Raw genomic sequence first — 25636 nt, forward strand, 5'->3', positions numbered from 1 at the left:
AATATAGCTGCCATATAGACCGATCTCTCGATTTAAGGTTTTAAGTCCTTAAAAAGCTCATGTATTGTCCGATTTCGACGAAATTTGGGACAGTGTGTTGTGTTATGCTTTTGGACATTTTTCTGCAACTTGGCCCAAATCGATCCAGATTTGGATATAGCTGCCATGTAGACCGATATTTCGATTTAAAGTCTTCTCCCCATAAAAGGCGCATTTTTATACCCTCCACCATAATTTCGTCATTCTGTTTGTAACTACTCGAAATATTCGTCTGAGACCCCATAAAGTATATATATTCTTGATCGTCGTGACATTTTATGTCGATGTAGCCATGTCCGTCCGTCCGTCCGTCTGTCTGTCGAAAGCACGCTAACTTTCGAAGGAGTAAAGCTAGCTGCTTGAAATTTGCACAAATACTTCTTATTAGTGTAGGTCGGTTGGTATTGTAAATGGGCCATATAGGTCCATGTTTTGATATAGCTGCCATATAAACCGATCTTGGGTCTTGACTTCTTGAGCCTCTAGAGTGCGCAATTCTTATCCGATTGGAATGAAATTTTGCATGACGTGTTTTGTTATGATATCCAACAACTGCGCCAAGTATGGTTCAAATCGGTTCATAACCTGATATAGCTGCCATATAAACCGATCTTGGGTCTTGACTTCTGGAGCCTCTGGAGTGCGCAATTCTTATCTGATTGAAATGAAATTTTGCACGACGTGTTTTGTTATTATATCCAACAACTGTGATAAGTATGGTTCAAATCGGCCTATAACCTGATATAGCTGCCATATAAACCGATCTTGGGTCTTGACTTCTTGAGCCTCTAGAGGGCCGATTTGGCTGAAATTTTGCATGACGTATTTTATTTTTACTTTTAACAACTGTGTCAAATAAGGTTCAAATCGGTTCATAACCTGATATAGCTGCCATATAAATCGATCTGGGATCTTGACTTCTTGACCCCTAGAGGTCGCAATTATTATCCGATTTGCCTGAAATTTTGTACGACGGATCCTCTCATGACCATCAACAAACGTGTTTATTATGGTCTGAATCGGTCTCTAGCCCCATACAGATCCCATATAAATCGTTCTCTCTATTTTACTTCGTGAGCCCCAATGGGCCCAATTCTTATACGAATTGGCTGAAATTTTACACAGGTCTCCAACATACAATTTAATTGTGGTCCGAACCGGACCATATCTTGATATCGTTTTAATAGCAGAGCAACTCTTTTCTTATATCCTTTTTTGCCGGGAAAAGAACTCGACAAATGCGATCCATGGCGGAGGGTATATAAGATTCGGCCCGGCCGAACTTAGGACGCTTTTACTTGTTAATTCGATGTCACTGAAATTTGACACAGTGACTTATGTTAGGTTTTTCGACATCCGTTTAGTATATGATTCAGACCGGTTTATTATACCCACCACCGAAGGATAGAGGTATATTCATTTTGTCATTCCGTTTGCAACACATCGAAATATCCATTTCCGACACTATAAAATATATATATATATATCCTTCATCAGCGTAGAAATCTAAGACGATATAGCCATGTTCGAGCGTCTGTCCGTCTGTCTGTTGAAATCACGCTACAGTCTTTAAAAATAGCGATATTGAGCTGAAACTTTGCACAGGTTCTTTTTTTTTTTGTCCATAATCAGGTTAAGTTCGAAGATGGGCTGTATCGGACTATATCCTAATATAGCCCCCATATAGACCGAACCGCCGATTTAGGGTCTTAGGCCAATAAAAGCCACATTTATTATCGGATTTTGCTGAAATTTGGGACAGTGAGTTGTGTTAGGCCCTTCGACATCCTTCGTGAATTTGGCTCAGACCGGTCCAGATTTGGATATAGCTGCCACATAGACCGATCCTCCGATTTAGGGTCTTAGGCCAATAAAAGCCACATTTATTATCTGATTTTGCAGAAATTTGGGACAGTGAGTTGTGTAAGGCCCTACGACATCCTTCTTCAATTTGGCGCAGCTCGGTCCAGATTTGCATATAGCTGTCATATAGACCGATCCTCCGATTTAGGCTCTTAGGCCCATAAAAGCCACATTTATTATCCGATATTGCTGAAATTTGGGACAGTGAGTTAAGTTAAACCCCTTCACATACTTCTGCATTATTAAGCTAAGTCCCTTCACATACTTCTACAAATTAGTCCAGATTTGACATTTGTTGCCATATAGACTGATCTCTCGGTTTTAGGTTTTGGGGCCATAAAAAGCTCATTTATTTTCCGATGTCGCCGCAATTTGGGATAGTAAGTTGTGTTAGGCCCTTCGACATCCTTCTTCAATTTCACTCAGATCGGTCCAGTTTTGGAAATATCTGCCATTAGACCGATCTCTCGATTTAATGTTTTAGGCCCATAATGAGCGCATTTATAGTCCGATGTTGCCATATTTTGGGACAGAGAGTTAAGTTACACCCCTTCACATATTTTTGGAATTTGGTCTAGATAGAATAAGATTTGCATATAGCTTTCATATAGACCGATAGATAGATATAGATATAGATCCTAAAATAGCAATATTATGTTATACACAATTTTAAAATATATATATATATTTAAAATATATAGGCGCTTTTAAAATCCGATTTCGCTGATATTTGACACAGTGACTTATGTTAGGCTTTTCGACTTCCGTGTCTTATATGGTTGCGATCGGTCCATATTTGAATACGGCTACCAAAATGACGAATATTTATTTTTCATAATTGAACAATGACTTGAACTTATTAGACCACTCAATATCGGTGTCGAATTTAGTCCAAATCAGACCATATTTTGTTACAGCTGCTATTGGGGCATAAATTGTGCATTTTTCGCCGTATTATGACGAAAGGTGGTTTGCATATATACCCGAAGTGGTGGGTATCCAAAATTCGGCCCGGCCGAATTTAATTCATTTTTACGTGTTATTAATTATCCCATTGTAAAGCTGAAAACAACCAATATTTTTGATCCCAAGCACATGCATTAATTTTAAGAAAAAATCTTTGAAAATCCCTGACACCCGTAACAGAACAATACCAACCATAACCAGCAAGCATCGAGCTGAAAAACTCAAAGTGTGGCTCATTTACACTTTTAAAATTAACCACCATTATAATAAATTTTGTGGAATAATAGTAATAACCGCAGTCCCATGTTGTCGAATTTGATATGCAAAGTAAGTTAGGCCAAAATGGCCAAAACATTACATATTAAGGTTTATGGGCTTGTTTATATCGTAGCTGTTGTTACTTGTTATCACGGACGTCCGACAATGCTCGAGAACAGTGAGGGTGAGTGACATTTAATGACAAGACAAGCCCAGATCTAAGCAAGGACTAACAAATTCTTAAACGGTTGTGAGGACGAACCCAGCAACTGTTATGGCAATAGCAATAACCAAATGGTATTAAAGTGCAAAATATTATCATAATACTCTGCCAAATGCGCCTCCACCATTCTTAGCAGTTCAATTTTTTAGATAAGGACAGTAGGAAGCAAATTTTTTACTTAATTTGATTTAAATATATTTGTTATGATACAAGTAGTCATCCAGAAATTAGCAAATATGATTTTATTAAAACTGAAGTTGGTTGTTCGAAGCGTGGGTATGGATTTTAAACAATTAATTCTTTTGGGTTGCCCAAAAAGTAATTGCGGATTTTTCATATAGTCGGCGTTGACAAATTTTTTCACAGCTTGTGACTCAGTAATTGCATTCTATCTTCTGTCAGTTATCATCTGTTACTTTTAGCTTGCTTTAGAAAAAAGTGTAAAAAAAGTATACTTGATTAAAGTTCATTCTAAGTATTATTAAAAATGCATTTACTTTCTTTTAAAAAATCCGCAATTACTTTTTGGGCAACCCAATAGAACAAGTAACAAGGCGTTAAGTTCAGCCGGGCCGAACTTTGGATAGCTACCACCTCGGGTATATATGTAAACCACCTTTCATAAAAATCCGGTGAAAATTGCATACCATATGTCCCATAGCAGTTATATCGAAATATGTTCCGATTTGGACCAAATACTACTAAGTACAAGCCATTGTTCAATTGTGTATAACAAAATATTGGCCATTTTAGTAGCTATATCTAAAAATAAACCGATCTGAACCAAATACAACATGGATGTGGAAAAGTCAACATAAGTCACTGTGTCAAATTTCAGTTAAATCGGATTAAAAATGCGCCTTTTTGGGGACAAGACTTTAAATCGAGATATCGGTCTATATGGCAGCTATATGTAAATCTTGATCGATCTAGACCAAATTGCAAAAATATGTGAAGGTGCTTAACTTAACTCTCTGTCCAAAATTTCGTCAACATCAAACAATAAATGCGCCTTTTATGGGCCCAAAACTTTAAATCGAGGGATCGGTCTATATGGCAGTTATATTCAAATCTGGACAAATCTGAGTCAAATTCAAGAAGGACGTCGAGGGGCTTAACTTAAAGCTCTGTCCCAAATTTCGGCAACATCGGACAATAAATGTGCCTTTTATGGGCCCAAAACCTTAAATCAAGGGATCGGTCTATATGGCAGCTATATCACAATCTAGATCGATCTGTGCCATATTGCAAAAGTATGTCAAGGGGCTTAACCTAACTCGCTGTCCCACATTTCGGCGACATCGGAAAATAAATGCGCTTTTTATGGGCCCAAAACCTTAAATCAAGGGATCAGTCTAATCGCAGCTATATCCAAATCTGATCCGATAAGGGCCATACTGAAGAAAGATATCAAAGGGCCTCTGTCCCAAATTTCAACAAAATCTGATAAGAAATGTGGCTTTATGGGCCTAAGACCCTAAATCGGAGGATCAGTCGATATGGCAGCCATATCCAAATCTGGACCGATCTGGGCCAAATTGACGAAGGATGTCGAAGGGCCCAAATTTCAGCGCAATCGGATAATAAACGTGGCTTTTATGGGCCTAAGACTCAAGATATAGTCCGATACAGCCCATCTTCGAAATTAACCTGCTTATAGACAAAAAAAGAACGTGATTTCAACAGACTGACGGACATGTCTAGATCGTCTTCGATTTTTACACTGATCAAGCATTTCGAGGTGTTACAAACAGAATAATGAAATTTTTATACTCCAATCCTATGGTGGAGGGTATAAAAATGTTTAAAGGCACATTACTATTTATACCCTACACCACCACTGTGGTACAGGGTATTATAGATTTGTGCATTTGTTTGCAAAGCTAAGAAGGAGAAGAGGTAGACCCATCAATAAGTATACACAGATTCTTTTTTTGTTCATAAGAAGGTAAAGTTCGATGATGGGCTGTATCGGACTATATCTTGATATAGCCCCCATATAGACCGATCCGCCGATTTAGGGTTAGGGTTTATTGTCCGATTTTGCTGAAATTTGGGACAGTGAGTTGTGTTAGGCCCTTCGACATCTTTCTTAAATTTGGCACAGATCGGTTCAGATTTGTATATAGCTGCCATATAGACCGATCTTTCGATTTGAGGTTTTGGGCCCATAAAAGGCGCACTTATTGTCCGATGTCGCTAAAATTTGAAACAGTGGGTTGTGTTGGGCCCTTCGATATTCTTCTTCAAATTGGCTCAGGTCGGTCCAGATTTGGATAAAGCTGCCATAGAGACCGATTTCTCGAGTTAAAGTTTTGGGGTCATAAAAGGCCCATTTATTGTTCGATTTCGGCAAAATTTGGGACAGTGAGTTGTGTTGGGCTCTTCGATATTCTTCTTCAATTTGGCTCTGATCGGTCCAGATTTGGATATAGCTTCCATCGATTTCTCGATCTCGTCCGATGTAGCCGAAATTTGGGACAGTGAGTTGTGTTGGGCCTTTCAACATTCTTCCTCAATTTGGCACTGATCGGTCCAGATGTGGATATAGACCGATCTCTCGATTTAAAGTTTTGGGGTCATAAACGTGCATTTATTGTCCGACTTCGCCAAAATTTGTGACATTGAGTTGTATTAGGCTCTTCGACATTTTTCTGAAACTTTGCCCAAATCGGTTTAGATTTGGATATAGCTGACCGATATCTCGATTTTAAGTATTGATCCCATAAAAGACGCATTTATAATCCCTTTTCACTGAAATTTGAAACAGTGTATTTTTAGATATAGCTACTCAAAAGGCCAATATTTTATTAAACACAATTGAACAATGACTTGTTAGGTTAGCTTGGGTTGAAAAGAGGGTGCATGCCACTATGGACATAAATCTAAGCCAGCCATCGGCTTGTTGTGGGGTCTAAAAACTATAAAGTTACCTCTAAAAAGAAAATTTTAAGTTAGGAATTTCGTGCTACTTACAAAATCCTTAATTGTTTTCAATGCCACTTCCCTAAGTTGGTACAATGACTAGTACTCTTAAGTATTTGGTGCAAATTGTAACATATTTCGCTATAACTGCTATCGGACATAAGGTATGCAATTTTCACCGGGTTTTGATGAAAAGTGGTTTACTTATTGGGTTGCCCAAAAAGTAATTGCGGATTTTTTAAAAGAAAGTAAATGCATGTTTAATAAAACTTAGAATGAACTTTAATCAAATATATAATTGCCATTTTGTTCGTAAACCTTTTGCCATCTTCCTGGCAAATGTAGTATTCCACGCTCATAGAACTTCTGGCCTTTATCTGCAAAAAACTGAACCAAGTGCGATTTTATAGCCTCATCATTGCCGAAAGTTTTACCATTTAAGGAGTTCTGCAAAGATCGAAATAAATGGTAGTCTGATGGTGCAAGGTCAGGGCTATATGGTGCATGCATCAAAAGTTCCCAGCCAAGCTCACTCAGTTTTTGGCGAGTGACTAAAGATGTGTGCGGTCTAGCGTTGTCCTGGTGGAATATGACACCTTTACGATTGACCAATTCTGGTCGCTTCTCCTTGATGGCTGTATTCAATTTGTCCAATTGTTGACAGTAACCATCCGAACTAATCGTTTGGTTTCATGGAAGTAGCTCAAAATATACCACACCCTTCCAATCCCACCAAACAGACAGCATAACCTTCTTTTGGTGGATATCAGCCTTTGAAGTGGTTTGAGCTGGTTCACCATGCTTGGACCATGATCGTTTTCAACTAACGTTGTTGTAAACAATCCATTTTTCATCTCCAGTTATGATTCGTTTTAAAAACGGATCGAATTCATTGCGTTTAAGGTGCATATCACAAGCGTTGATTCGCACTTTTTTTCTAAAGCAAGCTAAAAGTAACAGCTGATAACTGACAGAAGGTGCATATCACAAGCGTTGATTCGGTTTGTTAAATGAATTTCTTTCAATACATGTGGTACCCATATTAAAATTGACGCCAAACAAACAAACAAACAAATGTAAACAAAATTTCGCGCACTTTTTTTCTAAAGCAAGCTAAAAGTAACAGCTGATAACTGACAGAAGAAAGAATGCAATTACAGAGTCAGAAGCCGTTGAAAAAATTTGTCAACGCCGACTATATTACTACTATATTACCGACAATTACTTTTTGGGCAACCCAATATATACCCGAGGTAGTGGGTATCCAAAGTTCGGCCCGGCCGAACTTAAAGCCTCTTTACTTGATTTCATAATAATTTTTGTCCACCGGGGCAACACTGTGCGCCGTTTGTACTCGTCTATAAAAAGGAGGTCCCTTATGATTGAGCTTAAACTTGAATCGGACAGCCCTCATTGATATGTGAGATGTTTGAACCTGTTCCTTAATGGAATATTCATGGGGAAAATTTGCATTTGGCATTAGCAAGTTGTTGGGCTGTTTAAGGCGATCTAGATGGTTCAACTGCGCGTGTTCCTGTGGTATCCCAATAAACGAATATAAAGGGTGATTTTTTTGAGGTTAGGATTTTCATGCATTAGTATTTGACAGATCACGTGGGATTTCAGACATGGTGTCAAAGAGAAAGATGCTCAGTATGCTTTGACATTTCATCATGAATAGACTTACTAACGAGCAACGCTTGCAAATCATTGAATTTTATTACCAAAATCAGTGTTCGGTTCGAAATGTGTTCATTCACCGTAACGTTGCGTCCAACAGCATCTTTGAAAAAATACGGTCCAATGATTCCACCAGCGTACAAACCACACCAAACAGTGCATTTTTCGGGATGCATGGGCAGTTCTTGAACGGCTTCTGGTTGCTCTTCACTCCAAATGCGGCAATTTTGCTTATTTACGTAGCCATTCAACCAGAAATGAGCCTCATCGCTGAACAAAATTTGTCAAAATTTGAACACATTTCGAACCGAACACTGATTTTGGTAATAAAATTCAATGATTTGCAAGCGTTGCTCGTTAGTAAGTCTATTCATGATGAAATGTCAAAGCATACTGAGCATCTTTCTCTTTGACACCATGTCTGAAATCCCACGTGATCTGACAAATACTAATGCATGCAAATCCTAACCTCAAAAAAATCACCCTTTATCTATGTGGGTCTGAGTGAAGACTGCCTTTTAAACCTAAACTAACTCTACACTAAATTTCCCATACAACTGTCATGGAAAACCTATTCAATCTCCTCACTGTCAATCCACGAAGCAAGCAAATCCAACAATCATCCGTGAAGCTATAACGAGTTTTGTCACAAATGGTCTATCATTTGTTTCAGTTAAAGTAAAATATATTGCCCATTGTTGAGCCATAAAGCGAAACATGGAAAAGAAACAAACAACAGCGAATAATATGAAATGTTGGCATTTGTCAACAAAGAAATCCCTATTCACAAATCATCTCTCAGAATTTGCAAAATGCGGTTGATAATATTAAAATATTCCATTTATTTGCGATTCTATTTAATATTCCTTTGAAAAGCGACTGCGTTCTGTCATTTATGCCGCATTGAGTTCTCCTTCATTCCTTTCAGTTTATTTGGGGCCAGCACTCCCCACTACCGCCTTGTTCAACACATTTGGAAAACAGGCATGAAGCAGAACTACGCAGCGTGTTAAGGTCTCCCATTTTTTAATATTTCACAAGTTGAAAGAGCGTGTAAACTCTCAATGGCCCAAATGCATAAGCCAACATTATTTTGCTCCTTCCTAACTTCCACATGGCAGCGTAATAGTCATTGATGCTGGCCCCCATTGCCATTGAGTTTAGCGAAACGTTTGCAACAGAATCATCACGCTGCTGCCATTGTGAGGCAAATGTGTTTGCGATTTTTTAAACAAGACATTAACATGCAAACGCCCACATTTGTGTTAACAGAATTGTCATGGCAAATATTTAAAAGAACATCTAGTGTGATTCCAAGCGAATATCTCTTTATAAGCAACAAAAGAAGATCAGGAAATGCTCTTTCCAGCTCTAGACTCCCAAAAAATTAATGTTTGCTTATAAAGTGTTAATAATAAAAGTTTGAGTCATTTGTAGAATTTTCAAAAAATGTTGAGCTACTTACCTCTCCTTAAAGATGTCGCCTTATATTTGTGGAAGGAGTTCGCTTCAGTTTAAAAATGAGAACTGAAAAGACAAAAAGATGTTAAGGGATTTAAGGCAAAGCAACAAGTGGAACGACTTTAAATGTACCATTATAATTTATATGTGAAGCCTGTATAAAATTACCAAAAACCAGTAAGGAAGGCCAAAAGTCGGGCGGTGACGAATGTATAATAACTTATACCTACCCTATAAGAACAATGTGGGAGCTATATCCAATTCTGAACTAATTTTGATGGACCTCGGCGGATGTTTTCAGATGGGTTATTCAACAATCCCTATCAAATAAAACTGTAATAACAACGGTTGACAAACGACAAAATTATTGCAAATTGCCTAAAACCTGCAAATGCAAATTGCAAATTTTGCCCATGAACATTCCGCTAAGGAACAACGGCAAACTTCTCACATTTCAATGGGTGCAGTCCGATTCAAGTTTTAAGCTCAATGACAATGGGCCGTCCTTTTAATAGCCGAATCCGCAGTGCGACACCTCTTTGCAGATAAGTTTTACATGGCATAGTACCTCACAAATGTTGCCAGTAGTAGGAGGGGAAAACCACCGCTGAAAATTTTTATTGATGGTCTCGCCAGGACTCGAACCCAGGCGTTCAGCGTCATAGGCGGACATACTAACCTCTGCGCTACGGTGGCCTCCGAACCTGGCGAGCATATATATGGGAGCTATATCTAATTCTGAACCGATTTCGAACAAACTTCTCAGATAATGTCGTAGTCGTCGAGGAAAACGTTATGAAAAATGTTGGCAAGATTGGTCAAACAATGAGCTTGTTTGTTCTATATTGTCCCGATTGACATACATGTGCTATTGAGGGTTATTTAGGAAGTGAGGAGGTCCTCAAGCTCTTTGTCCCAAATGTGATAACAGATTCGTAGTCTACTCCCCAAGAACTTTCATTATACCCTACACCACCACTGTGGTACAGGGTATTTTAAGTCTGTGAATTTGTTTACAACGCTAAGGAGAAGAGCTACCTATTAATAGGTATACCGATCGACTCAGTATGACTATATGATGCGATTTAGCCATGTCCGTCTGTGAGTCCATGTATTATTGTAATCAAGGTACAGGTCGTATTTGTTGTTCAATCGTCACGAAATTTTGCACATGTCACTTTTTTGGCTCAAGGACGGATGTTCAAATTTAGATAAAGCTCCCACATATATTGTATGTATCGCCCGATTAGGGCTTCAATGGCTGTAGTAACTACAATTTTAACAGATCTGCACAAAATTTGGCACGGTTTGTTTTGTTACTGATTTTAACATATCTGCAAGATTTCATCAAAATCGGTACAGATTTGGATATAGCTCCCATATATATGTATCGCTCGATTGCATTTAAAAGCCAATCTGCACAAAATTTGGCAAAATGCAAATTTTGCCAATGAACATTCCACTAAGGAACAGAGGCAAACTTCTCACATATCAATAAGTGGAGTCCGATTCAAGTTTAAGCTCAATAATAAGCGGCCTTCTATTTATAGGCGAGTCCGAACGGCGTGCCGCAGTGCGACACCTCTTTGGAGAGAAGTTTTACATGGCATTGTGCCTCACATATGTTGCCAGCATTAGGAGGGAAATCCACCGTCGAAAATTTTTTCTGATGGTATCGCCAGGATTCGATTTCAGGCATTCAGCGCTATAGGCGGACATCCTAACCTCTGCGCTACGGTGGCCTTAAAAAAATTTGTCACGGATTGTTTTATTATACCCTCCACCATAGGATGGGGGTATACTAATTTCGTCATTCTGTTTGTAACTACTCGAAATATGCGTCTAAGACCCCATAAAATATATATATATATATATATATATATATATATATATACATATTTGATCGTCGCGACATTTTATGTCGATCTAGCCATGTCCGTCTGTCTGTCCGTCCGTCCATCTGTCTGTCGAAAGCACGCTAACTTCCGAAGGAGTAAAGCTAGCCGCTTGAAATTTTGAACAAATATTTTTTATTAGTGTAGGTCGGCTGGTATTTTAAATGGGCCATATCGGTCCATGTTTTGATATAGCTGCCATATAAACCGATCTTGGGTCTTGATTTCTAGAGTGCGCAATTCATATCCGAGTAGAATGAAATTTTGCACGACATATTTGTTATGGTATCCAACAAGTGTGGCAAGTATGGTTCAAATCGGTCCATAACCTGATATAGCTGTCATATAAACCGATCTTGGGTCTTGACTTCTTGAGTCTCTAGAGTGTGCAATTCTTATCCGATTTGAATGAATTTTTGCACGAAGTATTTTGTTATGATATCCAACAGCTGTGCCAAGTATGGCTCAAATTGGTTCATAACCAGATATAGCTGTCATATAAACAGATCTGGGGACTTGACTTCTTGAGCATCTAGAGGGCGCAATTCTTATCCGATTTGGCTGAAATTTTGCATGACGTATTTTATTTTTACTTTCAACAACTGCGTCAAATAAGGTTTAAATCGGTTTATAACCTGATATAGCTGCCATATAAACCCATCTTAGGTCTTGACTTCTTGAGCCTCTGGAGGGCCAAATTCTCGTCCGATTTGACTAAAATTTTGCATGAAGTGTTTTGATACCACTTCCAACAAAAATGGAATATGGTTTAACTATGCAAGGTTCAAATCGGATAAGAATTGCTCCTTTTAGAACGCGCATTGGCTGTATTTTTGCATGTGGTGTCTAGGTATCACTTCCAACATTTGTGCGAAGTATGGTCCAAATCGGTCCAAAACCTGGTATAGGTGCCATATAAACCGATCTCGGATATTGAATTTTTGAGCCACTAGAGGGTGCAATTCTCATTCGAGATAAAATTTTGCATGAGGTTTTTCGATATGACATTCAAAAAACTGTGATTAGTATGGCGCAAATCGGTACATAACCTGATATAGCTCCCATATAAACCGATCTGGAAACTTGAGCCTCTAGAGCGCGCCATTCTCATCCGATTAAGCACAAATTTTGCACAACGTCTTTTCCCCTGGCCTTTAACATACTTGTGCAATATGGTGTGAATCGATCTATATCCTATAGTCATATATTCTTGATCAGCGTAAATATCTAAGACGATCTAGACATGTCCGTCCGTCCGTCTGTATGTTGAAATCAAGCAACAGCCTTTAAAAGTAGAGATATTGAGCTGAAATTTTGCACGGATTCTTTTTTTTGTCCATAACCACGTTAAGTTCGAATATGGGCTATATCGAACTATATCTTGATATATCCCCCATATAGACCGATCCGCCGATTTAAGGTCTTGGGTCCATAAAGGGCGCATTTATTAACCGATTTTGCGGAAATTTGAGACAGCGAGTTGAGTTAGGCCCTTCGACAAACGTCGCCAATTTGGCCCAGATCGGTCCAGATTTGGACATAGCTGCCACATAGACCGATCCGCCGATTTAGGGTCTCAGGCCCATGGTGGGTATCCAAAGTTCGGCCCGGCCGAACTTAATGCCTTTCAACTTGTATGGTGGGGTTGGGAAAACATGATAGACATCTTGTACCAAATCTATAATCTGTAAAAATTTCATAAATATCGGATCAGCCGTTTTTGAGTATATAAGGATCAGACATATAAACAAACAAACAAAGCTCAATTTAATTTTCATATGATAAATAGATTGTTATTTACGATATGTTTATTGTTACTTATGTAACTTTTCAACATAACAGCATCAAACTTTTTTCTTGCAACACCTTTCTCATCACGACTCGAGGTAATATCCTTGAAAGGGGTTTTAGCACAAAATCTCCAGTGAGAAATTGTTGACTTCAATGTCACTTTGTTGGAATTGTTTTTTCTGAATTTTCTTTGCTTTAAATTTTTGCAGACTCACAACGCAAGGACACCACCATCAGACACATGGGGAAGCAGTTGCTCCAACGCTCCTCCTTCGTGGACGGGGAAATGCATGTATGTGTGATAAGTCTTTAAATTATTCATATGACGAAACATACATTTTTAAAAGAAACATAAATCAAACAACAAAAAAAAGTTACCTCTTCCGCGAACGCCTCGTCAGCCAAGAATCCCTGCAAACGCCTACACGACATCATTAATCAGACTTGGGCATGAAAAAGCGACAACCGAATATAGCGAGAAGAGTAGAAACGCTAGCCAGAATTTTAAATCGATTCGTTTTTTTTCCTCCTTTTTTTTTAAACAAGAAGAACGAGAGTATTTGGTAAGTATTAGCGGATGTAATTTATTATAACTCGTTAAAGCCACTGTTATTGTTGGATTACTAAGCAAATTTGTATTCTAAACGAAAATTTTGTCAAACCAGTTGCCAGCAATTTTGTTTTTCTTTTCGCTTAAACGAAAAACAAATAAATCATAATAAATTATTGATTTTTCCTTGCGACAACGAAAATGAGGTTTTATATTAGAAAATTTATCAAAATGTTGACTCTGTGATTTTGACGAAAACAACACAATTCATACCAACGATGTTGCAAATTTAAAGTAGTCAAAAAATCTGCATAAAAGACTTTAATTCGAAAAGCCAAAAGAATGAGACGGCTACACACTTAACAAGAAAAATGACGTTAAGTTCAGCCGGGCCGAACTTTGGATGCCCACCACATCGGGTAGATATGTAAACCACCTTTCGTAAAAATCCGGTGAAAAATGCATACCTTATGCCCCATAGCAGCTATATCGAAATACGTTCCGATTTGGACCAAATACTAATAAGTACAAGTCATTGTTCAATTGTGTCTAACAATCTAAAAATAAACCGATCTGAACAATATAGGACTCGGATGTCGAAAAGCCTATCATAAGTAACTGTGTCAAATTTCAATGAAATCGGATTATAAATGCACCTTTTATGGGTCCAAGACTTTAAATCGAGATATCGGTCAATATGGCAGCTATATTCAACTCTGGACCGATCTGGGCCAAATTGAAGAAGGAGGTCGAAGAGCCTAACATAACTCACTGTCTCAAATTTCGGCGACATCGGACAATAATTGCGCTTTTTATGGCCCAAAACTTTAAATCGAGAGATCGGTCAATATGGCAGCTATATCCAAATTTTTACCGATCTGTGCCATATTGCAGAATTATGTCGAGGAGCTTAACCTAACATACTGTCCCAAATTTCGGTGACATCGGACAATAAATGCACTTTTTATGGGGCCAACACCTTAAATCGAGAGATCGGTCTATATGGCAGCTATATCCAAATTTGGCCCGATTTGAGCCAAGTTGAAGAAAAAGATGTCAAAAGGCCTAACACAACTCACTGTTCCTAATTTCAGCAAAATCGGAAAATAAATGCGCTTTTTATGAGCCCAAAACCTTAAATCGGCCTATCGGTCTATATTAAGATATAGCCCGATTTAGCTCATCTTCGAACTTAATCTGCTCATGGACAATAAAAGAATCTGTGCAAACTTTCAGCTCAATATCTCTATTTTTATAACCTCCACCATAGGATGGGGGTATACTTATTTCGTCATTCTGTTTGTAACTCCTCGAAATATTACTCTGAGAGCCCATTCTTGATCGTCATGTCGTTTTAAGTCGATGTAGCCATGGCCGTCCGTCCGTCTATATGTCGAAAGCACGCTAACTTTCGAAGGAGTAAAGCTAGACGCTTGAAATTTTGCACGAATACTTCTTATTAGTGTAGTTCAGTTGGGATTGTAAATGGGCCATATCGGTCCACGTTTTGATATAGCTGTCATATGAACCGACCTCGGATCTTGACTTCTTGAGTCACTACAGGGCGCAATTTATTTCAGATTTTGCTGAAATTTTGCCTGAGGTTTGTCATAATTTACAGCAACAGGGTTGAGTGTGGTGCAAATCGGTCCAAAAACTGGTATAGCTGTCATATAAACCGATTTGGGGTCTTGACTTCTTGAGCCTCTGGCGGGCGCAATTCCTATCCGAATTGGCTGCAATTTTGCATGAGGTGTTACGTTATGACTTCCAACAACTATGCTATGTATAGAATCTTGACTTCTTGAGCCGCTACAGAGCGCAATTCTTATCCGATTAGGCTGAAATTTTGCAAGAAGTGTTTTATTATGACTTCCAAAAACTGTCTCAAATATAGTTTTAATTGGTCCATAACTAAATATAGCTGGCATATAAATCGATCTATGATCTTGACTTTTAGAGCCTCTAGAGGTCGCACCACCGAAGGATGGGGCTATATTAATTTTGCCATTCCGTTTGCAACACATTGACATATCTATTTTCGACCCTATAAAGTATATACATTCTTGATAAGCTTAAAAATCTAAGACGATCTAGCCATGTCCATCCGTCTGTCTGTTGAAATTACGCTACAGTCTTTACAAGTAAAAGCGTGCTAAGTTCGGCCGGGCCGAATCTTATATACCCTCCACCATGGATCGCATTTGTCGAGTTCTTTTCCCGGCGTCTCTTCTTAAGCAAAAAAAGGATATAAAACAAGTAAAAGCGTGCTAAGTTCGGCCGGGCCGAATCTTATATACCCTCCACCATGGATCGCATATGTCGAGTTCTTTTCCCGGCATCTCTTCTTAGGCAAAAAAAAGGATATAAGAAAAGATTTGCTCTGCTATTAGAGCGATATCAAGATATGGTCCGGTTTGGACCACAATTAAATTATATGTTGGAGACCTGTGTAAAATGTCAGCCAATTCGAATAAGAATTGCGCCCTTTGTGGGCTCAAGAAGTAAAATAGAGAGATCGATTTATATGGGAGCTGTATCCGGCTATGGACCGATTCAGACCATAATAAACACGTATGTTGATGGTCATGAAAGAATCCGTCGTACAAAATTTCAGGCAAATCGGATAACAATTGCGACCTCTAGAGGCTCAAGAAGTCAAGATCCCAGATCGGTTTATATGGCAGCTATATCAGGTTATGAACCGATTTGAACCATATTTGGCACAGTTGTTGTACATCATAACAAAATACTACGTGCCAAAACTCATTCAAATCGGATAGGAATTGCGCCCTATAGAGGCTCAAGAAGTCAAGACCCAAGATCGGTTTATATGGCAGCTATATCAGGTTATGGAACGATTTGAACCATACTTGGCACAGTTGTTGGATATCATAACAAAACACGTCGTGCAAAATTTCATCCCAATCGGATAAGAATTGCGCACTCTAGAGGCTCAAGAAGTCAAGACCCAAGATCGGTTTATATGGCAGCTTAACCAAAACATGGACCGATATGACCCATTTACAATACCAACCGACCTACACTAATAAGAAGTATTTGTGCAAAATTTCAAGCGGTTAGCTTTACTCCTTCGGAAGTTAGCGTGCTTTCGACAGACAGACGGACGGACGGACAGACGGACAGACATGGCTAGATCGACATAAAATTTCACGACGATCAAGAACATATATATACTTTATGGGGTTTCAGACGAATATTTCGAGTAGTTACAATCAGAATGACGAAATTAGTATACCCCCCATCTTATGGTGGAGGGTATAAAAAAATTAGAGATATTAAGCTAAAACTTTGCACAGATTCTTTTTTTTGTCCATAAGCAGGTTAAATTCGAAGATGGGCTATATCGGACTATATCTTGATATAGCCCCCATATAGACCGATCCGACGATTTAGGGTCTGTGGCCCATAAAAGCCACATTTATTATCCGATTTTGCTGAAATTTGGGACAGTGAATTGTCTTAGGCATTTCGACATCCTTCGCCAATTTGGCTTAGATCGGTCCAGATTTGGATATAGCTGCCATATAGACCGATATCTAGGTTTTAGGGTTTGGGGCCATAAAAGACGCATTTATTGTCCGATGTCGCTGAAATTTGAGACAGTGAGTTCAGATAGGCTCTTCGACGTCCTTCTTCATTTTTGCTCAGATCGGCCCAAATTTGAATATAGCTGCCATATAGACGGATCTCTCGATTTAAGGTTTAGGGCCCATAAAAGAGGCATTTTTTGTCCGATTTCGCCGAAATTTGGGACAGTGTTTTGTGTTAGGCTCTTCGACATTTTTATGTAACTTGGCCCAAATCGGTCCAGATTTGGATATAGCTGCCCTGTAGACCGATAACTCGATTTAAAGTCTTGGCCCCATAAAAGGCGCATTTAAAATCCGATTTCTGTATCAAAACACACTGACTTATGTTAGGCTTTTATACATCCGTGTCGTATATGGTTCAGTTCGGTTTATTTTTAGATATAGCTACTGTACTTATTAGTATTTGGTCCAAATCGAAATTTATTTTGATACAACTGATATGGGATAAAGGTATGAAATTTTCACCGAATTTTAATGCAAGGTGGTTTACAGATATACCCGAGGTGGTGGGTATCCAAAGTTCGGCCCGGCCGAACTTAATGCCTTTTTACTTGTTGTCCATAAGCAGGTTAAGTTCGAAGATGGGCTACATCGGACTATATCTTAATATAGCCCTCATATAGACCGATCGGCCGATTTAAGGTCTTAGCGCATAAAAGCCACATTTATTATCCGATTTTGCTGAAATTTGGGACAGTGAGTAGAGCTAGGCTCTTCGACATCCTTCTTCAATTTGGCCCACATCGGTCCAGATTTGGATATAGCTCCCATATAGACCGATCTACCGATTCAGGGTCTTAGGCCCATAAAAGCCACACTAATTATCCGATTTTGCTGAAATTTGGCCCAGTCGACATCCTTTCTTATTTTGGCTTAGATCGGTTCAGATTTGGAAAGTCTAGGCAATGAGTTATGTTACGACCTTCGATACCCTTCTCCAATTTGGTTCAGATCGGTCCAGATTTGAATATTGCTGTCATATAGACCGATCTCTTGATTTCTGGTTTTGAGCCCGTAAAAGAGCATTTATTTAGTGAGTTATGTTAGGTACCTCAACATCCTTCTGGAACTTGGCCCAGATCGGTTCAGATTTGGATTTATCTGCCATATAGACCGATCTCTCGATTAATGGTCTTGGACCTATAAAAGGGAGTATTTAATATCCGATTTCACCGAATTTTGCGATATTGAGTTATGTTATGCCTTTCCACATGGTTCTTCAATTTGGTCCAGATCGGTCCAGATTTGAATATAGCTGCCATATAGACCGATCTCTCGCTTTAAGGTCTTGGGCCCATATAAAACGCATTTAATGTCCGGGGTCGCCGAGATTGTGGACAGTGAGTTATGTTAGGGCTTTCGACATCCTTCTTCAATGTGGACCAAATCGGTTCAAATTTTGATATAGCTGCCATATAGACGGCTCTCTCGATTTAAGGTCTTGGCCCCATAAAAGGCACATTTATAATCCGATTTCCCTGAAACTGCCACAGTAACTTATGTTAGACTTTTCTACATTCTTGTCTTTTATGGTTCAGATCGGACTTTTTTTGGATATAGCTACCAAAGAGACCAATATTTTGTTCTACAAAATTGGACAATGACTTGAACTTATAAGACCAATCAATGTCTGGCATAAATTATGAATTCTTTACCGGAATATGACGAAAGGTGGTTTACACATATACCCGAGCTGGTGGGTATCTAAAGTTCGGCCCGGCCGAACTTAAAGCCTTTTTCCTTGCCACATTGACAGATCTACGGATAGATATGGACGGACGTGCTTAACTGGCCTTAGGTTTTTACGACGATCAAGAATATATAAACTTTATAGTGTGGACATGGATATTTCGATGTGTTGCAAACGGAATGACAAAATGAATATACCCCCATCCTTCGGTGGTGGCTGTAAAAAGAATCACATTTATGTTATAAAAATTTCTATTTATTCCAATCCTTTTACAATATTTCCACGTCTCAAACATTATTTGTTTGATTTTCATAAGAAACCCCTGAACCGAACTTGACAAATGTATGTTGTGGGTGGTAGTTATAAGGGGGACAGGTTCTCGACGTTAACGAATGCCTCCGTTAAAAAACTCTCTCAATGAAGGCCAACGTTTAGTGGCACTTGTGTTCGCCTTACTGAGTATTGGCTTCTTGATTGGTATTTGCTTTAAGTTTCTTCAACATTTCTTCATTTATAATGGGGAAGGAATTGCAATGCCATGGCATACAGTTTAAACTCTCATCGCTAAATTGCCCTCAAGAAGAAAAAAAACGTTGAAGAACATTTTGACTTGTTAAGAAAGTTTTTGAAGAAGTTTTCTTCGATTTGAGTTGGTTATAGGTATGACGGCTGTGAAACTTCAAAAGTTATATTTTATTTCAGTTATTTTTTGTCAATTAAACTTTTATCGCTAATATTTATTTTGTAGAGGAGGTGAATTTTGGAGCATATTGAATCTTGGAAAATTGCATTTTTGCATTAACATTTACCTCTTAAGATGCCTTTAAAGCGAGTTAATTTTTGCAAAAACAGCAAATTTGATGATCTTGAATCAGGATCGGGAATTCCATAATTTCAAACAAGCAAAAATGTGCTAATCTAGGCTGGGCCGATCCTTAGGAACCCATCACCATAGATTTTACTAAAAATTAAAAAAAAAAAAAAAGTTAACTCAGTAGGTGGGCTGAAATTCTGTACGTACAGTACATGGCAAAAGTCAACAATTTAGGCTTCTTGGGACATATTATTCTGGCTCCTGAACATCTCAGTGGCTTTTTGGCACTCCTGTTCGTATCATTGGTTCCTTGGGGGAGGCTTTTGGTACCCAAGCACAGATGTTGTGGCTCTTTGAATGGAGTAAACAATGATTTGACTTTAGAGTATGCCGTTGCCACCTGCAGCTTCCCCATGGCCAGCTTCCATACAATGTCAGATCGTACGTTTCTCGTCACAGTTAGACGAGTGCAAACTTTGCTGCAACAAGGTATCAGAATCGATGTTCGCCCCACAGATCGATCATATATCTAACAGGCTGGTTGAATGCTTTCCATTTATCATCAACATGATCTTTTGGGTTTCTGGTGATTTGATTGGGTGAGAGCCATGTCAATCCTTCCATGTTGGAATCTGGTGCTGCGAACTACCATGTTCTTTGGCGCGGCGAAGTCTGCTAGTCTCAATCCACTATCGGAATTTTCCTCATGTAGGCTAAATTTTCAGACTGGTGGGACTATTTCGCATTAAAATCTCCCAGAACTATTTAAATATCATGGGCGAAACAGCCGTCATATCCTGTTTCTGGCCGCTCGTGGAAAATATCCTTAGTTTATTCGTCCTTGTTTTGTGTCGGGGCATGGGAGCAAATAAGGCTGATTTTGAAGATTTTAAATGCGGATATGCAGATTGTGGCTAGCCTCTCATCCACGGGAGTATAGCTGCAGACAATGTGTTTTAATATCCAACAATCCTCCACAGCTAAATTTATACCTCGTTTCATGGCAGCTATAATACATATACATATACAATACCTCTCGGTGGTATTGTGGAGCTCTTCCTGAGACATCCCAATTCCTTTATCGCGGTAATGTCCGCCCTGTATTTCTCTAATACATCATCAGCAAGAGCATATACTGCGCCTTCACTTTAAAGAGTGAAGGCGCATTCCAAGTGCAGATACGTAAATCATTGTCCTTTAAACGTTTGCGGTTTACGTCAACAAAGGGGATCCGTTTTTTTACATTTTCGTTTCTTTACCCTCCTCCATAGGACACTAATTTCGGGTATAATAATTTCGTTTATACTAATATCGTGTATACTGATTTCGTAATTCCGTTTGTAACACATCGAGATATTGATTTGAGACCAATCCAATTTCGGCCGGTCCAATATGTAATCCAATATGAAAACCACCCTTTGTCATAATCAGGTGAAAAATGCATAATTTATAACCCATAGCAGCTTTATCGAAATATGGTCCGATTTGGACCAAGTTCGACACGGATATTGAGAGGTCTAATAAGTATGTTACTTTTCAATTTTGTTGAACAAACTATTGGTCTTCGATTTCGAAGGGCCTAATAAAACTCACTGTCCCAAGTTTCGGAGAAATCGAACAATAAATGCGCCTTTTATGGGCCCAAAACCTTAAATCAAGATGTCGGTATGGCAGCTATATCCAAATCGATCTAAGCCAAATTAAAGAAGAAGAATGTTGAAAGGCCTAACACAACTCACTGTCACAAATTTCGGAGAAATCGGATAGTAAATGCGCCTTTTAGGGGCCCAAGATCTTAAATCGAGAGAACGGTCTATATGGCAAATATTGGGTTGCCCAAAAAGTAATTGCGGATTTTTTATAAGAAACTAAATGCATTTTTTATAAAACTTAGAATGAACTTTAATCAAATATACTTTTTTACACTTTTTTCTAAAGCAAGCTAAAAGTTACAGCTGATAACTGACAGAAGAAAGAATGCAATTACAGAGTCACAAGCTGTGAAAAAATTTGTCAACGCCGACTATATGAAAAATCCGCGATTACTTTTTGGGCAACCCAATATATTCAAATCTGGACCGATCTGTGCCATATTCCAGGAAGATGTTGTGGGGCCTAACTTAACACACTGTCCCAAATTTTGGAAAAATCGGACAATACATTTGGGTTTTATGGGTCCAAAACCTTAAATCTAGATATCGGTCTATATCCAGATCTGAACCGATCTGGGCCAAATTGAAGAAGAATGTCGAAGTGTGCAACATAACTCACGGCCTCAAATTTCAGCGAGATCGGACAATAAATTTTATGGACCCAAAACCTTAAATCGAAAGATCGGTCTATATGGCAGCTATATCCTGAACTGATCTAGCCCAAATTAAAGAAGGGTGTCGAAGAGACTACCATATCTCACTGTCAAAAGTTTCAACAAATTTGGATAATAAATGTGGCTTTTATGGGCCTAAGACCCTAAATCGGCGGATCGGTCTACATATCAAGATATAATCCGATATATGGACAAAAACAGGATCTGTGCAAAGTTTCAGCTCAATAGCTCTATTTTTAAAGACTGTAGCGTGATTTCAACCGACAGACAGACAGACGATCGGACATGGCAAGATCGTCTTAGATTTTTATACTGATCAAGAATATATATGCTTTCTAGGGTCGGAGAAGGATATTTCAATGTAATGCAAACGGAATGACAATATGAATATACAACCATACTTCCGTGGTGTGTATAAAAAGTATATAAAACAAGTAAAAGCGTGCAAAGTTCGGCAGGGCCGAATCTTATATACCCTCCACCATGGATCGCATTTGTCAAGTTCTTTTCCCGGCATCTCTTCTTAGGCAAAAAAGGATATAAGAAAAGATTTGCTCTGCTATTATTATATTATTACATGTTGGAGACCTGTGTAAAATGTCAGCCAATTCAAATAAGAATTGCGCCCTTTGTGGGCTCAAGAAGTAAAATAGAGAGATCGATTTATATGGGAGCTGTATTGGGCTATAGACCGATTTAGATCGTAATAAACACGTATGTTGATGGTCATGAGAGGATTCGAAATTTCCAAATTCAAAATTTCAGGCAAATCGGATAATAATTGCGACCTCTAGAGGCTCAAGAAGTCAAGATCCCAGATCGGTTTATATGACAGCTATATCAGGTTCTGAACCGATTTGAACCATATTTGACACAGTTGGTGAAAGTAAGAATAAAATACGTCTTGCAAAATGTCAGCCAAATCGGATAAGAATTGCGCACTCTAGAGGCTCAAGAAGTCAAGACCCAAGATCGGTTTATATGGCAGCTATATCAGGTTTTGGACTGATTTGAACCATACTTAGCACAGTTGTTGGATATCATAACAAAACACGTCGTGCAAAATTTCATTCCAATCGGATAAGAATTGCGCACTCTAGAGGCTCAAGAAGTCAAGACCCAAGATCGTTTTATATGGCAGATATATCAAAACATGGACCGATATGCCCATTTACAATACCAACCGACCTACACTAATAAGAAGTATTTGTGCAAAATTTCAAGCGGCTAGCTTCTCTCCTTCGGAAGTTAGCGTGCTTTCGACAGACAGACGGACGGACGGACGGACAGACGGACGGACATGGCTAGATCGATATGAAATGTCGCGACGATCAAGAATATATATACTTTGTGGGGTCTCAGACGAATATTTCGAGTAGTTACAAACAGAATGACGAAATTAGTATACACCCCATCCAATGGTGGAGGGTATAAACATATGTATAAAAGTATATATTCTTGATCGTATTGACATTCTAAATCAATTTTGCCATGCTTGAAATTTTGCACGCATTCTTCCTATTAGTGTAGATCATTTGGGATTGTAAATGGGCTATATCGGTTCATGTTTTGATATAGCTGCAATACAAATCGATTCTGGATCGACTTCTGGAGATTCTAGAGGGCCAAGTATTTCCAATTCGGTTCAAAATCTGATAGAGCTTTAATATAAACTGACATCGGATATTGACTGCTTGCACTGCTAGAGAGCGCAATTATTATCCAATTTGGCTAAAATTTTGAGTGAAGTGTTTTTGTTTCTCCTTTTCAAGTTTTTTGCCTGTTAGGACGAAGATCATTAAATTTTACAATTTTGTTAGTTTCTCTTTCGAGAGGAGCTCAATGAAACGTAAAGCCAGAGATGGCAACACACACCTGTCTATTAGATATACTTTTCCCAATGTGTTTCTGTGTAATGACAGATTTCTTGTCTACACAAATTACACTACTCCCATGGAATACACATAATTCTGTGCATCTGTTTGGAGTTGTAATGATGGCTCCCAACGCTAGGCAACGGCACCGGCTCTCGCTGTTGCTCAGTGTACTCTGGTTCGAATCTCGGCCGTGCTCTGCCGAATCTTAAATTTTCAAGTTTTTTCCCTGTTGGGGCGAACATATTTAAATTTTACCATTTTTGTCTGTTTCTCTTTCGCGACCTGCTCAATGATCGGAGATTTTTCTTTGCCCATACCAGATACCAGAGGAATAGAAGAAGGAGGATGTCATCTAATTACTACCGTTGAATCATCCAGATCGCTTTAAAAAGCCCATCAACTTGCGAATGTTCACATCCGCAAGGTTAGATTAGGTTAGGTTTAAGTGGCTGTCTGCCATCAGACTCACTTAGACGTTTTCGTCCATTGTGATATCACAGGAACAGAAGAAAGAAGATGTCTTCTAGTTCCTACCGTTGAACCATCCAGATCGCTTTAAAAAGCCCAATAACTTGCGAATGTTCATATTCGCTAAATCAGACAGGTTCTCAAAGAAATGAGAACCTGAAGTGAAACTCCATCTGACTGCTAGTGCGGGACACACACACACAGAAAGACAGTGACCTGTCATGACGTACACAATGGCTGAAACATCTAGCCAATGACAGCAAAACGGTAGACCTCTTCAAGTCTAGATTAGGAAACATAGTTTTGGAATGTAACCATCTATCATTCTTTGTCCCTCGGGCCTGGTCCGGAAAACTTAGCTTACATGTCACTAGAGGCATATCCACAGGGAAACTGGTTTCCCTGGAATGTATAAGGAAGTTCGTAGTCTCGCAAGCTCGCCCGATTTAGAATTTCCTGGGATATCTCTGTGGCCCGGCCCCCAGAATAAGTGAATTTTGAACTGTGCAGCCATCTCGTTGAGAAATCTGTGAGAGTTGAGGGGGGTTTTTGTTTTCAGAAATACGTTCCCCAGGAATTTAATGGCTGCCTGGCTGTCTGAGAATATATTTATGACAATCGCGTTATGACATTATATCTTAGCCATTCCACAACTTCCTTAATTGCAATTATCTCCGCTTGATACACACTGCAGTGGTCGGTTAACATTTTCGATTGGACTGTTCTATATCTTTGGAGTACACCATGATCATCTAGTTTGGAACCATCCATATAGAAGTCTATGTAACTTCTATTACCAGGGATATAGTAGTTCCAATCGGTTCTATCATGAATAGAGGTACAGAACTTTTAATCAAAAAGCGGCTCAGGTAGGGTGCAATCCACACTGCCGGGAACATCGGACATTGTATCAAGGATAACACATGACCGAAGAGAAAGCTTCGCCCAAAGGATTTTCGACTCAGATACAATTTTCCGAATAACCTCCGACGAATGCATACCCGTGACAACCTCTTCTGGCGCCACGGTGTCCGTTGGAGAATTCCCGGGAAATGTGTAACAACGAGTAGTTTTAGTGTTTCCTCGCTAAACATTGTCCATACATTTTCTGAATTCTGAATATACACCACCATAATAGGTCAGCGGGTGAACTTGTGGCACATTTTAGCTAGGGTCTGATGCCCATAAAAGCTTTA

General features: G+C 38.9%; 1 protein-coding gene across 2 annotated transcripts in view; it reads right to left on the minus strand.

Moving 5' to 3' along the window:
• Positions 1-25636, minus strand: part of LOC106094829 (zwei Ig domain protein zig-8) — a 354622-nt gene that overhangs the window by 239688 nt on the left and 89298 nt on the right. The window contains exon 2 of one of the 2 annotated variants that reach the window (XM_059362935.1): positions 9420-9481. The exons of the other annotated variant lie outside the window; for it this stretch is intronic. The gene's annotated coding sequence lies outside the window, so the exon portion shown is untranslated. The remainder of the gene's footprint in view (positions 1-9419; positions 9482-25636) is intronic. 2 annotated transcript variants of the gene reach the window in all.

The sequence above is a fragment of the Stomoxys calcitrans genome, chromosome 1, assembly GCF_963082655.1.
Source record: "Stomoxys calcitrans chromosome 1, idStoCalc2.1, whole genome shotgun sequence".
NCBI lineage: Eukaryota > Metazoa > Arthropoda > Insecta > Diptera > Muscidae > Stomoxys > Stomoxys calcitrans.